The sequence below is a fragment of the Eleginops maclovinus genome, chromosome 18, assembly GCF_036324505.1.
Source record: "Eleginops maclovinus isolate JMC-PN-2008 ecotype Puerto Natales chromosome 18, JC_Emac_rtc_rv5, whole genome shotgun sequence".
NCBI lineage: Eukaryota > Metazoa > Chordata > Actinopteri > Perciformes > Eleginopidae > Eleginops > Eleginops maclovinus.
Window position 1 is genome coordinate 17,821,878 of NC_086366.1, and position 14,273 is coordinate 17,836,150.

At 39.7% G+C, this 14,273-nt stretch overlaps 1 long non-coding RNA gene across 1 annotated transcript in view; it reads right to left on the reverse strand.

Annotated features, from left to right (window-relative positions):
* Positions 1 to 2,439: 2,439 nt before the first annotated feature.
* LOC134880786 (uncharacterized) overlaps positions 2,440 to 14,273 on the reverse strand; it is a 34,349-nt gene continuing 22,515 nt past the window's right edge. The window contains exon 4 of the long non-coding RNA XR_010167968.1: positions 2,440 to 3,083. This is a non-coding gene — a long non-coding RNA (uncharacterized LOC134880786). The remainder of the gene's footprint in view (positions 3,084 to 14,273) is intronic.

Below are 14,273 nucleotides of genomic sequence, written 5' to 3' on the forward strand. Positions count from 1 at the left end.
GTTTGGGAACCCCTCTATCCATACTGGTAAGTCTGACAGCTTATCACCCCCAGACAAGAGGCCCCTGGATAAATGTGGTCAAGCAGGAGAGGAGCCCAGCTTCAGCAGTGATGGGGTGCAGGACAGCGATAAGGATGGAGCTCTACTGGGCGAAATGGGGGAGCGAAGCAAGGGGCCCCGGGCTGAGAAACTCAGCCAACAGCAACGTTCATTCCAGCTCCGGCTGGCTAAACCTCTTAAAAAATTTACACATAGGCATTCACCATACTCAGCAAATATAGGTTACAGCATGTGTGCGTTCATGAGTCTCTTAAGTGTAACTGTGCTTGAGTGCGAAGGAAGACGTTTTGACTTCTTACAACTGAAGCCAGAAATAGAGAGTAAGTGAGGGCACGATGAAGAGCTAAAGAGTGAAGGAGGAATAAAAGAGGAGTAGAAAGAAAGACAGAAAATGTCTTCTTGATGTTTTTCCGATGCCGGCCTCTTGAAAACACACCATGAAATTTGCTTTTTCAAAGGAAGTGACAGAGCGAGCAACCATGAATTGATCCCCTGATGGAGATCTGGCTCTTTGTGTAGTCGTTTTCTCCTCTACGCATCTGCCTGCCCAGATACTGGATAATCTACTCACTCCCGGCATTCCTAATCCAACCATCCATCCCCATTCACTCCGCCCCTGTGTGTCCCAGCACAGGACAGGGGTGTAGTTTGGAAGCCTATAATGGAAAATATTTAGTTGTTTGTCTCTCCTGAAATTATTGTTCACGGTAATGGTAAAATGATCATTTCACCTGCAATGCCAACCTCTGGGTACTGATTAATGTTCTAATTATAATCAGAATCAGAGACACAGCAAGATTCAACCAAATATTCAGCAGTGGAGACTTTATTATGTTTCTCTGATTTCTGATTGGCTTTGCAGAAATATTAAAGTTTGGATGTTCAAGCCAGTCTGTCTGTTTGTCTTTAAGATCTCATTTTCCCTGTAAAATGTACAGATTATGGTCAACAAAGAAACATAATTGAATGGAGCATTACTCCCAGTATGGCTTCTGGCAAGCAGAGATTATAAACAGATTAGGACTGCGTCAGCCAATTCAAATACGTAAACAAGCCAGGCTAGAGAACAGCGGCGCTTGTGGAAAACGATTATTAAATATGATTGCTGTGACATATGTGCCAGGCTTATCGGTCAGATGACTGATCAATGTGGAAAATGAAAATCATAACAGCTTGTACAGCAATGTCAATTAATAAATGAACTGCAATTGGATTTCAAATAAAAGTTTATGCCAATAACTAAATTTAAAAAATACATTAACTATCCCTACACAATAAAGTGGTAAATAACTTGCCATTAAATCGTTTAGATTTCCTCATTATCTGTATTGTTAAAAGAAAATGTGGGTTCACCGTTCAAACTCAATATAGATGATCTCATTTAGTAAACTAATCAAAAATGTATTGTGTTCTGCACCTCCATAACATGCTGTACCAAGCAGCTCTTCAATCACATTGCCTGTACAGGCAGCCATATGTAAATTTTATATGGAACCATTCAGAAAGAAGCTGGGTTTGTCCTAATGTACAACAAAACAGCAATTGAAGTCAAAAGTGTGGCGCAAGCTGAAGGGGCAATTACATCCGCAATAAATTATTTTACAATCAATCCTTTAGACGGCATAAACTTGGGCACAGAATGCGTCTGTGAATGGTCCCGCAAGTCAAAGAACAGAGAGGTAATAAGAATCAGAATGAGTTAGTGATGGCTGTCATAAAATATGGCAGGAGCTTTTATTTACTACCTGCAATAAAAATGCCTCTGTCAAGATTTATGGAAATGTTGCCCCATAGAGCTAAACCCTTTTTGCCAAGGGCATGTTAACAACCTCCATAGTGCATGCAGAATATATTGGCAGATGGACATTTTGTCTAATAGAGCATTGCAAACTGAAAAGCATGCGCAAAAAAAAAATGGAAGAGCGTCAAGCTTATGTGGTATTCTGGTGGCAGCGCGGCTCCAGCCTGAGGTCCGTCTCCTTCTCTGAGACCCAACCAAACTGCTTCCTTATGCTCAGACTTTATATTGTCTCAGCACTCATCCATCCCCTGTCCACACCACGCTCGTTTGAACCTCAACAAATGCCGATTGGAATGCTCTATCAAAGGGATCATAGTCTGGAATTATGGTCAACAAGTCCCATGTAATATAATAATAATCATAATTATAATAACAACAACAACAACATCAACATGGAGAGGACAATGTTGTGCAATACCACTTATCATGTGCAAAGTTACACTGATGTATAGTTTAGTAACAACTGGAAAATACTTCAGTCACTTTAAAAATGTAAACTTTATATTTCATAATACAGCTACTTATTTACACACAATTCTTGCTGTTTGTGTACTTCTGAACCTTCTTTTACCTCTATATTTAATATAATAACTATAACATTCGTATTTACCTATTTTATTTATAACAATGTTCATTTCCCAGCGGTGGGATTTCTGATTTCCAATTTTCTGAAATTTCTGAAAGCAATTAAAGAATTGTGTTGTACTCTGGTCATTGTTATATTTCCTGCATAGACAATGTTGTTTTGTTACAGTGTTGGTTTAACAAAACTTGAGGTCCAATATGTGATTTTTAAAGAGCTCTCAAGTAGATTGAGACTTCTGACATGACATTAAACATTGTTAATACTGAATAAAAAATTGTGCACATGAACCAAGAAAATGTAGAGGAACACCCTATAGTTAATATTCTCATGTCAAATACACATTTTACAGATTTGAATATCTAATCGTGTTTTATTTTTAAGTCTCAGTAGAATACTACTTACGGTTATTCATCATGTTTTCAGTTAATGTGTTTGCAAACAGAATATTTCCAAAAATGTAACTGTTTTTAACACGTATCATGCAATATTCTCCGGCAGGCCCCCACAGGTGTGTTCAATTGTTGTGACCAATTAGAGCTCTGAGGGTTGGTGGTGGGAAGAGTCAAGGTTGGGATGCATGACTTCCCCTCTGTACCAATGACAGTGATAACAGTGGCCGGTGTTCTGTCTCAGCAGCTGCAACAAAGTTAAAAAGAAGAGAAGGCTAAGTGACCTGTCAATCAAACAGACTATACTCTGCCACAAAGTCCTGAGAAAAGATCAAATCAGCTTAAATAAGTGACAACACCTGGGTGAAAAAAAACACATGTAGGCAGGAGCCTGGATTCCTGTGATCTTGTCAATCATACTATACTATAGCATGTCGTTGAATTTAAACGTAATGTTCTCGCCATATTTTAAAACTATTTGAATTTTGGTTATAACATTAACAGTTGTTGCATGTCGTTACAGTAGTAACTCAGCAAGAAATTAAAAAGCTTCCTATAAATATACAAAACATCTGTAATCCCGTATACCACACACGCTTATTAAATATGTTAACTAGGACAAATCTTTCAACAGGTAGCAGAAAACTGGCATTCCAAACAGGAATAGTGTCAAGGGATGGGGTAATAGGATTATATGATTGATTATAACATAGTGGCAAAGATGCATGATGGGACAATCCTATTTTCAATGCTTTTTCTTATTAAATCGCTATGAAGTGATTAAGAAAATACTACAAAAGCTCAATGCATTATGTGCAAACTGATTAGCTCGGTTAGTGAACTACACAGTTTCACAACAACTTATACCAACATAAGAAATGTTTTTGTGCCTACTGGATACAAGGCAAAGAAAGAGTCCAAATTGACGTTATATAACAGGGGCAACAAGAGAAGATATGTGGGGCACACATTAAAGGTCCCCTATTTTGCAAAATGCACTTTTTGCTGTCTTTTATGCATAAATGTGTCCCCGGGGTGTAAGGAGACTCACAAAGTATCAGAAAATACAACCCTCTCTCTTTTCTTCCTTACCCACTTCTCTAAAAACGGGGGTACAAACGAGCTGATCCAGATTTGCTTCGGTTATGACGTATTAAGGAAAATGTGGGCTGGCATTGAACGCATGGCAACGTCCCGCCCACGCGACACGTCCCAACCTTTCGTCCGCAATATACAGTCGGCGAGCTGAATCCACTCTGCAGCATCTCTGTGTGTGTGTGTGTTCAGCAGGATGTCTGCAGGAGGGACTGAGAGTTGTTGTATGTATAATACATATAATGTCTCTGTTCTAGTGGTAAACACTGAGAAGAAGTGTTTCAGAAATAATGCTTGATGTGGTTTGGAACATAATATGGGGTTTAATCATGGCAGCGTTTAGCTGAGTATCTTCTCCCAGTAGAAAACTTTCACAGAGGAGAGAGAGCTGCATGATGCTCCAAAGAGGCGTGGCCAGCTTCAGCTCAGCTCAAATTTAAAGCGACAGTCACAGAATCAGCACTTCAGGAACAGGGCTGAACTAGAGGGGGATGAGGCATGGCTACAATGAGGGATCTGTTTGGTATTATGAGCAAAACACTTCACAGACAAGTTTTGTATAGATATGGCCCTACAACATATTGTTCAAATATAGCATAATAGGAGACCTTTAACAGAAATAATTTGTACCATGCTTTAAGCCATAACAGCATTAACAAAGCTTGTTTACAATCACAATTCACAGGCTGTGCTACAATTGAAGCACTTTATGAAACTGTAATGAGAAGAATCAATTTATTGCTACTCAGTCTCTAATACTGTGTGTGTGTGTGTGTGTGTGTGTGTGTGTGTGGGGGGGGGGGGTGCATGTCCCCATTTCGGCTCAGGAGTTCCACATGATTACTGGTCTCACTGGCGAAGGTCACCAGCTCTTCAGACCAACAACACTGTACGCTCTACATCACACTCTCAATTATATAACAACCGTCCCAGCTCTCAAATCTCTTCTGCTCGTTCTCTATTTTTCTGTGTCTCTCTTACCTCTCAAAACACTATAAAATGTCAAGTACACACTTAGCTGCAGTCTGCAGAACTACCTTTCTCTTTTGTCTCACAACTAGTGTGTTCTCATATTTGCTTGGTATAATGATGCTTTCTAAAAGACATACTGTCACAAGAATACATCATTATAATCCTAAAGCTATCCTACCTACAGAATGCAGCAAAGAGTACAATGATTACATTTAACAAAGGAAGGATTGACCTTTAATGACTCTCACGTCATCAAAGTAAAGATCCAACAACGGTTTAAAAATAATGTTTACCTAGCTGGCAAGATAGGCTTGTGTTTTTAAATGGTACTTTTAACTGAATTATATAAAATATCAGAGGAACAGTAAAGTGGAAATAAAAATGTCAAAAGTACGTTTTTTTTATACCTGAAAACTTGAAAATTAGAACTGGAATGTGCAAAGGCAGGGTGGTGAGTGCAGCAGCAGCCTGTGGTGATTGAGACCCTCAGAAGCAGGGTCAAGTTGTCACTTGCTACAGGCGTGATAGAGATACTACATCATGTTAGTGATGGTCCTTAACTTTACTTATCAATTATTCTTTGAAACAATAGGAATGACATTTACAAGAGGAAGTCCCATTGATCAGTGGTGAACTTCCTTTCACTGTGGAGTTCTCATTCTCCATGTGATGAGTGCCCAGCTAATAATACAGTTTTAAAGATGTAGGAGATGTATACATCTATTTCAAATTGTTACCAGGTAAAAATGTAAAACCTGATAGTAGTAAATTATCTCAAAAAGAATTGTGTTGAATTGCTATTTGACCTCAAAGAAAACTATGTAACGTCACATAGCTCCAATATAGGCTTTCCTTCATGTATTCTGTGCAAGTCATTTTAATTGGCAGTATTTTAAAATACATTTGAATTATTAATTGATAAATATCTATTAATTTGGTCCTACATAAACTGAATACTATTACATAATTCACCCTGTTTTGAAATGAAATTTTATGAATTGTATCATTTTGCTCCCCATGTAACCAACATGGTACAGGTGTCCATTATATGGTAATAAACTGGTGAAATAGGTAGAAAATAACCATAATAGGTAAGTTATGGAAAGGTGCAACATTTTCTGTGCTTATCTGAAGTCGATGTGCTACTTAATATAAATCACTGACTCAGTTCCGCTCCAGGCTGTTGCACAGCCTCATTTATTTGAATACTGTGCATTTGCAAACCACTAGACTGTTGTTCAATCGATCATCAGCTGTATACAGTCTGGAGGCTTGTTTGCTGTAAGAATATAAAGTAATTCATGCGGGGTTATTTATTATCAAACATAAAATAACTGTGGTAGAAATGCCAAAAGGTGGTCATGGATCAGCAAAAGAAGTTCTCATTATAACACACATACCAAAAGCATTGTGGGAGTGCTATTTAGTCAGATAAATAGAGTAAGACACCGCGTCTTGGAGTAACTTTCTGGAGGTGTTTACAAAACGAGATCCCGAGCTACAGGCATAGGAGTACAAGACTGCTGATACATTGAAAACTATACACATCCATTACTTCGTATCATCAGCAACAATCACATCATCTCCCAGACACTTCCAGGTAGACCTGAGCACCCTCAGGCTTTATTGGAGCTGCCAGCCCAGCATCCATACAGTCACCCAAGCTACCGCTACAGCTCATCCTTCCATTTCAGAAACACTTTTGATCACTGCAAATTCAATGAGCATAATAAGCCTGTGAATATGAAACCTTCCCTCTTATATCCAGTTCAAAATATGACTTGTTAGAAATAACAGCAGGAGAGGAAAGCACTCAGAAGGAAGTCAGGACTTTCCATTATGATGTTCTTTTTCCCCTGCACTCTTTTTCTCTCCTCCAGAAAATAGGATCACTTTTCATATAGGGAAGAAATGTTGAAAATGCGTCTGCATTTAACACATTAGTTTGAAATGAATGTTTATGCCATACTCTGCTATTGAAAAATGTTGAATGACTGTCGGGTAGCTCATGTTCAGATTGACAATTCTGCCAATTGTGATTACTGTGAGGCATTAAACTGGTTGTGATGTATTTCAAACCGTGCCTGTATAGCCATGTGTCTAAATCAACAGTATGAACCCAGTGGTGTTAGCTGGCGCATCTCCTCACCGTGGTGCATTGTAAACAGCAGGCTTTTCACGCGGAAACTGACAATAATCTTAATATCTTCACTTCAATCTAAATCATCTTTGAGGTAATTAAAGATTATTTTGAGCAATTTTGATTTGCAAAATTAAAAAGGGCCAAAATGTAGAATTGTCTTTCAGCTTTATTTTCCTAAATCATCATTCGTTCATCAGCTGTTTGGGGACCAGCACAATGGTAACATGCAATCATACTTAAACAGGTGGACATGGTGGTCTTTATAACTTGGCACTCGCTGCCTACTCTGCATAGACCCTCAGGCCAACCCCATTACCAGCTGCAGCTCTGTTCAGCTTTATTTTTACCTTCACTAAAATGTTAGGCTCATATAAAGTTTGGGCTTGTTAGAGTATGTATAAGCCAGCAAAATATCTCTTGCTGTTTAAAATCTTGGCATAAATGTTGAATTACTTCAAGTCAGTTATTTGAAATGCATAAAATAGATACCTTTCACAAAGTCTGTTTATGTAAGCTATGAATGTATGCTATGGGGCTGTCTATTCTGACCTTGTGTTGGTCCCTGTATAGCAGTGGCAAACGCATCATTTCTATTCAGGTCCCTCCAACAGGAGGCAGAGAGGTCAAATTGCTGACCTATAGAAACAGTTTGTAGGGAATTCAAGGTCCAGCTACACAATACGCCCACCTGGGTCCCTTCACACAGACAGACAGAGAGAGAGACAGAGACAGAGAGAGAGACAGAGAGACAGAGAGAGAAATACACCCCTTTCTTTGCTGGGGTGGGCGATTGCTTTTGGGAGTAGTGTTGGGCATTAAATCTGCCTGGCAATGAGAAAGAGTGGCAGCCACTCAGCTAGGGGGCCTCAAAACACATTTTAAATTTTGTCGAGATGACATGTCTCGTCCACCGCTCAGACTGTGCTGACAGGGCTGACAGTTAGCCAGCTTTTATGAGTCTGACTTGAAGGTTGCCAATTTTCGGTTGAAACTCACCTGCAAAGCCTGTTTTTTCACTTTGCATTTTACATTGATGTTTGTTCAGCTTTTATTTTTGGATGTGTTGTTTTTACTTAGAAAGCTTATAAACACAAACTTGATTCAAAACAAACGCAATAGGAAAATGCCAGACTCTTAGCTGACAACGGTGCATTCATCACATTGACTCCAGTGATGATGCCAGACTGAATATGAATGTTTTGGAGATAAATTGCTTGTCGTTACCTGGTCATAGCTGGCTGCAAGCCGGCGCTCATCAGGAGACTGAGTTGTGTGTTTGTCGCTGGCTCAACCTCACCTCACATACAGAGATCTCAACATAATTCTAAGGAGACACTCAGACTTAAAGAAAACCTTTTGTTTGTCTTTCTCCAAAAGCAAAATATCAATGCATTATAGTACAGTTAGGAATAAAGAGTGAAACAGACGGGGTGGGGGTGGGCTCTGATATAATATATAAATCCAAGGAATGTATCGATTGGTGATGATTGATTCTGTGAATCAATTTTGTATTAAGAATGTATGTGCTCATGTGGTACCAGACCCTGCAGACACAAAAATCTCTCTATTAACTGCAATGATTGAACTGCACCATAACGGGGAGGTATTCACAAGGGGACTTCAAGTGCTACATTTGTGGGTAGTGGGTTAGGAAGTGGACAGGTGTTCAGGACCCCAGCCTTGTCCAGAGTTAAGAGGTCACAGCAGTTAGACAGATTAATGTAACGTGTTTGAAATGAGTACACTGCGACAGAATGGAAAGATCATTACAGTGAAAGACAAATATGAGGCCAACCATGCAAGCAGATCCCCATTAGCTGCTGAGTGTCCACACACAGCACCACAGAACCAACTTCCACTGAACATTCAGATGCAATGTTGTGTCAATCTAGTCCAATGTAGTATTATCTGGAAGGGTTTGAAGCCACTGGGTCCCACAACATGAAAGGTATTGAATAAAAACTGAACTCTACAAAAAGGAGAGCTGTGGGAGGGAGATGGTTTCATAGCAATATTAACTTAATATGGGAGAGGGGGTTATGACCAGTCAATCGTGGTTAAACATAAATAATGAGTGTGATTAAAACATGGGATTTTTATTGTTGTATCATAATTATTGGACTTTATCATTTACATTTGCTGTTTTACTCTTTGAGTGTCTCACGTAAGGCAGTTGTGTTTTCCCCTCTCCTTCCTTTCGCCTATTCTGGGCTTCTGTTTGTTTTCCCTTTCGGCTCTTTTATTTGCCTTAAGGAGGTTTGGAAGAATCTGCCACTCTGCAACCCCCTCCTGACAAGACTTCTGGCTCAGGCTGACTCTCACCCCTCACATCCAAAGCATTGGCCTCAATCACATGTATACTTTGCCACAAGTATAATTACAATCAGACGCAAAAAAGGTCAAATGGAACTCGACAGCAACACTGTTGTTCGGTAATATATACAGCAATATATGCTGTGAATATGACCTTGGGACGCAGCAGATAGCCTAGCTGTTGCAAAAGGTTGCCCAACTCGTGGTACGATCAATGGAAGTAATGCATGGTTCAATTCAGTGTGAATTGTCCACTGAATGGAACCATAGATTTGTTTGTTTACAAAAAACTCCACATTTGACTATTTTGACTGTAATTGTCAAAGAAGTAGGAAGAGACTATTTCATATCATCCTGTATATCATATATCATATATTGTATATCGTAGCTACACACATAACACGTATCTTATTAAAGGGATGATGTGCAGCGAGTTGGTCGTAATAAGGAAAATATCTTTTCCCCATAATAACCGACTCGCTGCACCTTATCCCGCTCATTACACGGCCAGATACTAAACAAACTAACAACTCAACTCCCAATATGATGATCGTATTTCTTCCACTAAGAAAAAAAAACCCTCCATTCCACGGCGGCTGGAACTGCGACAATAACAACTTTACGGCAGCACTGATCAAGGTTTTCTGTAACTGTTCAAGTGTGTTCACAGTTTCTGATCCACTAAGCAGTCCTTAAACCCTGCAGAGCCCAGACCGTGTTCCTGTTAGTGTTTACTTCCTGTCTGTCTTCTTCTGGTGATTTATCCGACGTCCAGCGCTCCTTCTTTTAACTTATTTTCTCTCTTTCTTGATCCTCCTTAACAACGGTCAATATAGTCCTTAGCAGCCGTATATACTACTGGATTGACAACATGTCACATGTTCTGAATTGACAAATCAGGAAAGATTATTCAACTAAGTCATGTTATAAAACAGAATAAAGCGCAGAATTCTAATTCTATCATGATGCCTAAGATTATATGGTAAAGTAAAAGTACTTAGCAATAACTGTTTTTCAGAAGCAAAAGGCCTATGCATTAAAATATCAAATTACATTTACATGTTATATTTAAAACAGTTTGAACCAGGTAATAAAACCTTTTTCATCAACATTGTTCTTATGATATTTGCAACCCGAAAAAAGATTGATAAAAAGCAAACACAAGCTTTTCCTTCGATGTGTTCAACGAAAGAACTTTCCTTGAAGGTTAGCCAAATTATTAAGGGAAATGTACTGGTGCATTGATGGACAGAGGCATAACATTTAACAATAGTACTTCCTTTGATTAATGAGACAACCAGATGTGATTAAGACGTCTCTGATTGTGCTGTCAGTCTTCCAAATGGACAGGACCTCAGTGCTCCCCTCTCTGCCATTCCAGTCCAAATGGCTGGGTGTGGAGATGTGTCTCCACATTTCCAGCACTCACTCATTTAAAAGACCCCTTCGCTCATTACTAAATTTTCCTTGGCCCATTTTGAGATAAGGTTTTATACAGGACAGAAGTCCACTCAGGCTAGCCATCACCTTAACTGTCTGCACTGAAACAGCACACCATTAGCATTAACACCAGAGTACAGGCGGAGGAATCCAAGATGAGCCTGAGACGCAGAGATGAGGGAGGTGGAACAGCGTCTTTAACAAGTGCGTCTTAGTGTTACAAATAACATTAGGTCCGTGTGCGTAACTCCACAAACATTCACTTTGGATGTTTTTTTGATGCATCAGTTATTTACTATTCCACATAGGATTTGTACTTCTCTAGTTATTTGCTGCCAAACAACACAATTGAAAGTAAATCTGTTTCAATTCTTGACGAACTTATGCACAAAGACCATGACCAAGTAACACAACATCCCAACAGATAGATCAAGTAAACCAACACAGATGATGTACACAAATGTATGACAAATGTTATCTGTTTATTTGTGAGAGTATGAATTATTGCAGTCTGTCAAGGTTGAGAGGGCAAGCTTCACAAATAATTCTGACAGGATGGTCAATGTATTTTCTTTCTCATGCAGATGTGTGTTTAGTGTAAACACTGGCTATGAATTTTGCATACCACTAAAATCTGTAAAAAGGTGGGCGTCTTATCATGTCAATATCTTGCAATCACAAGTACAAAAAAAACATACAATAACTAGATTGTTTTACAAAGGACATTTATCAAATGTTTTGCAGACATGTACTGTACATGGTAGGTAGAACGGTGACAGGGTGTGTTGTATAAACAAGGAGTTTTCTGCTTTGTTTTTTATTTGTTTGTGTGACTTATTACACCATGTTGGCATTAATTATCCTCATGCTGTTGTTATTTGAACTTTAATACCCGCAGCAAATTCTGTTGATGAATGACATGTCTACATTTTGTTTGTTCACATACAAAGTCTGCAGAAGAGCCATTAATCAAATTAGGCTGTAAAAGCTATGTTCATTCATTATTATGACATTATTTAAAAAGGTAAGAAAATCAGAGAGAAAACACTACGACATAGCAGACAGAATATACTCATGATCGTTATGAAACAATACCACAATCAATATGATGAAAAAGATCAGGTAAGTTGTCATACTTAACACATGTGGGAAAATGTTATAAGGGTAATAAAGAAATGAGAACTTTTAATTCAAAATGCAACGCTGGAGGGTAAAACTTTTGTCATGGAAACTTCTGGAGCAATGGAGACGAAAGTCAGAGAAACTCGGGGAGAGCTGGTACTTTGATGGCAAACACTGAAGGTTTATTATGAAGTTAACGGCCGGAGAATTGACAAGACATTTGCTGCAGCCATGAGTTGACACAGCGGTTGCTCGACCGATTCTCAAGATCTCTACTTCAATACGAGGTTCTAACCAGTTCCGAATGGACAATCAATATTATTCAGTCACCAGACTAAACAAATATGGATCCTGAATCTAACTAAAGCTGTCTCACGTGGCAAAATAATGTACGCCACGGAATCTACGTTCCAGATAAGAAGGGCTTCTAAATCTCATGTCAGCTTGTGCTCGGTCAGAAACTGGCATCAACAATGCGCCCAAGCTGCCCCTTCTTAAGGGAGATTACAGCACCCCGGCCAAATAACTATGCCATGGAAATAAAGACAGAGGAAGGAAAACATGATGAATTAAGCCAAAGGTTAAACACCTAAGCAAAATATTCCCAACAAGTTTAACCAAATTATTTATTTAAGATCCATCAGACGGATTTCAAAAAGGCCGATCTAACAGCATTGCAGCCATGGGCATGTGTAATTACAAAGCTGATGTATGCTGTTGTCCAAGAGGGAAGAACATCCAACAGGCCGGCACACTGAAGAACAGTTCACACACATGTGACCTATGAGCCAGTGATTTTAAGACTGGTAAGAAATGACATAAATGGCGTCGCCTTTGGTGATGACCAATTTTCTCAAAACATTTTCTTACCCACATGGCACCTCCTGTAAAACATGAATGAGTATAAACCTTTTAAACGGCAGTCATACGAGGAAAGCATCCTGGAATGACGGGAGCCAAGGATACAGAGGAGACTAAAAGTGACTAGTATGTTGGAGACAAGTGCACAAGCCAAGCAGCTACATGATTAACCCCATACTGCTGATAGAAATGAGTCATTGAGAAGGTGAAGGAGGGGAGAAAGAGTGACAGCAGAGGAGTAGGGGATAGGGACAGAGGAAGTGTCAGCGTTACTTTAGAAAGGCAAAGAGAAACACAGGCTGACAGGTGAACCCGTGAGGATTGACCGGCCTACATCCAGCTGTCAGTGAGAGCTCATCTGGCACCAGCAGAGCTTATGTGTCAAACATGAGAAAGGACAGGAGGATCCCTGTATACTGCCGCACATGTACAGCTGTGGCCCGGCCCCACACTAAGCAGCTTTAATGAGCAACATGCAACAACAACAGAGGACACAAGGACATGAGAGTGATTATCATCTCACACATGGTGGTGTTCAAGTGGTTGCTATGCCTCCGCAGTAAATCCTTTTTGACAAGAGTGCTGTTTAAAATCTGAATGCAATTCCAGTTAACAGGATCTAAAGTTTAAAAGGCCTTAGACCAGGGATTCCCTAAGTGTGGCGCACCCCCATGGGTGCGCGAGCTGCCACCAGGGGGTGCGCGAGCTGCCACCAGGGGGTGCGCGAGCTGCCACCAGGGGGTGTGCGAGCTGCCACCAGGGGGTGCGCGACCTGCCACCAGGGGGTGCGCGACCTGCCACCAGGGGGTGCGCGAGATGAAACATGTAATGGTGGTCTGGTGTAAAAATATTACACAGTGTTGTTTTTTAAGTGGGATTTTTCCATAGGCTACAATAAAAAACAGGAATAATAAACATTTCCTTTGTAATCCCTTTTATTTTAAATCAAAAAACTATAAAGTATCCTAGGATATATGCGTGCCAACTCGTTTCATTCATTCTTTCAAATATGATTAACTGGCTGAAATCAGGGAAACTGTCAAGTGGAACGTCTCATGACAAAGTTATTTATATGGCGATAAAACAAAGCTTTTTTGCGTTTTTTGGGGGGGTGCGTCAACCCGGTTGGGACGTGGAAGGGGGTGCGCCGCAAGAACCGCTGCCTTAGACCATTGGAAGATGGTTATAAAGAAATGATTGATTTGATTTTCAAAGTCTGATTTAATGTATGAAAGCTAGATGGATAGAATGGAACAATTGAAATAAATGTTTTAAACAGCTACAGTGGTAAAGGAAGCATTGGCTCAACGGGTCTGTAGAAGTGACGAAATGTGCATGAACATTACTCTGCAACTTTGTATGTCCCGTCACAAAGTTATCTTGTATTTATTTCCTCAGCGTTTGATATTAAAATGATAGAAAACACTGATATTTCTATTCCGAGTGTGCAATGGCATCTGTGTCATCATAAAATTAGGTTTAATGCATTGG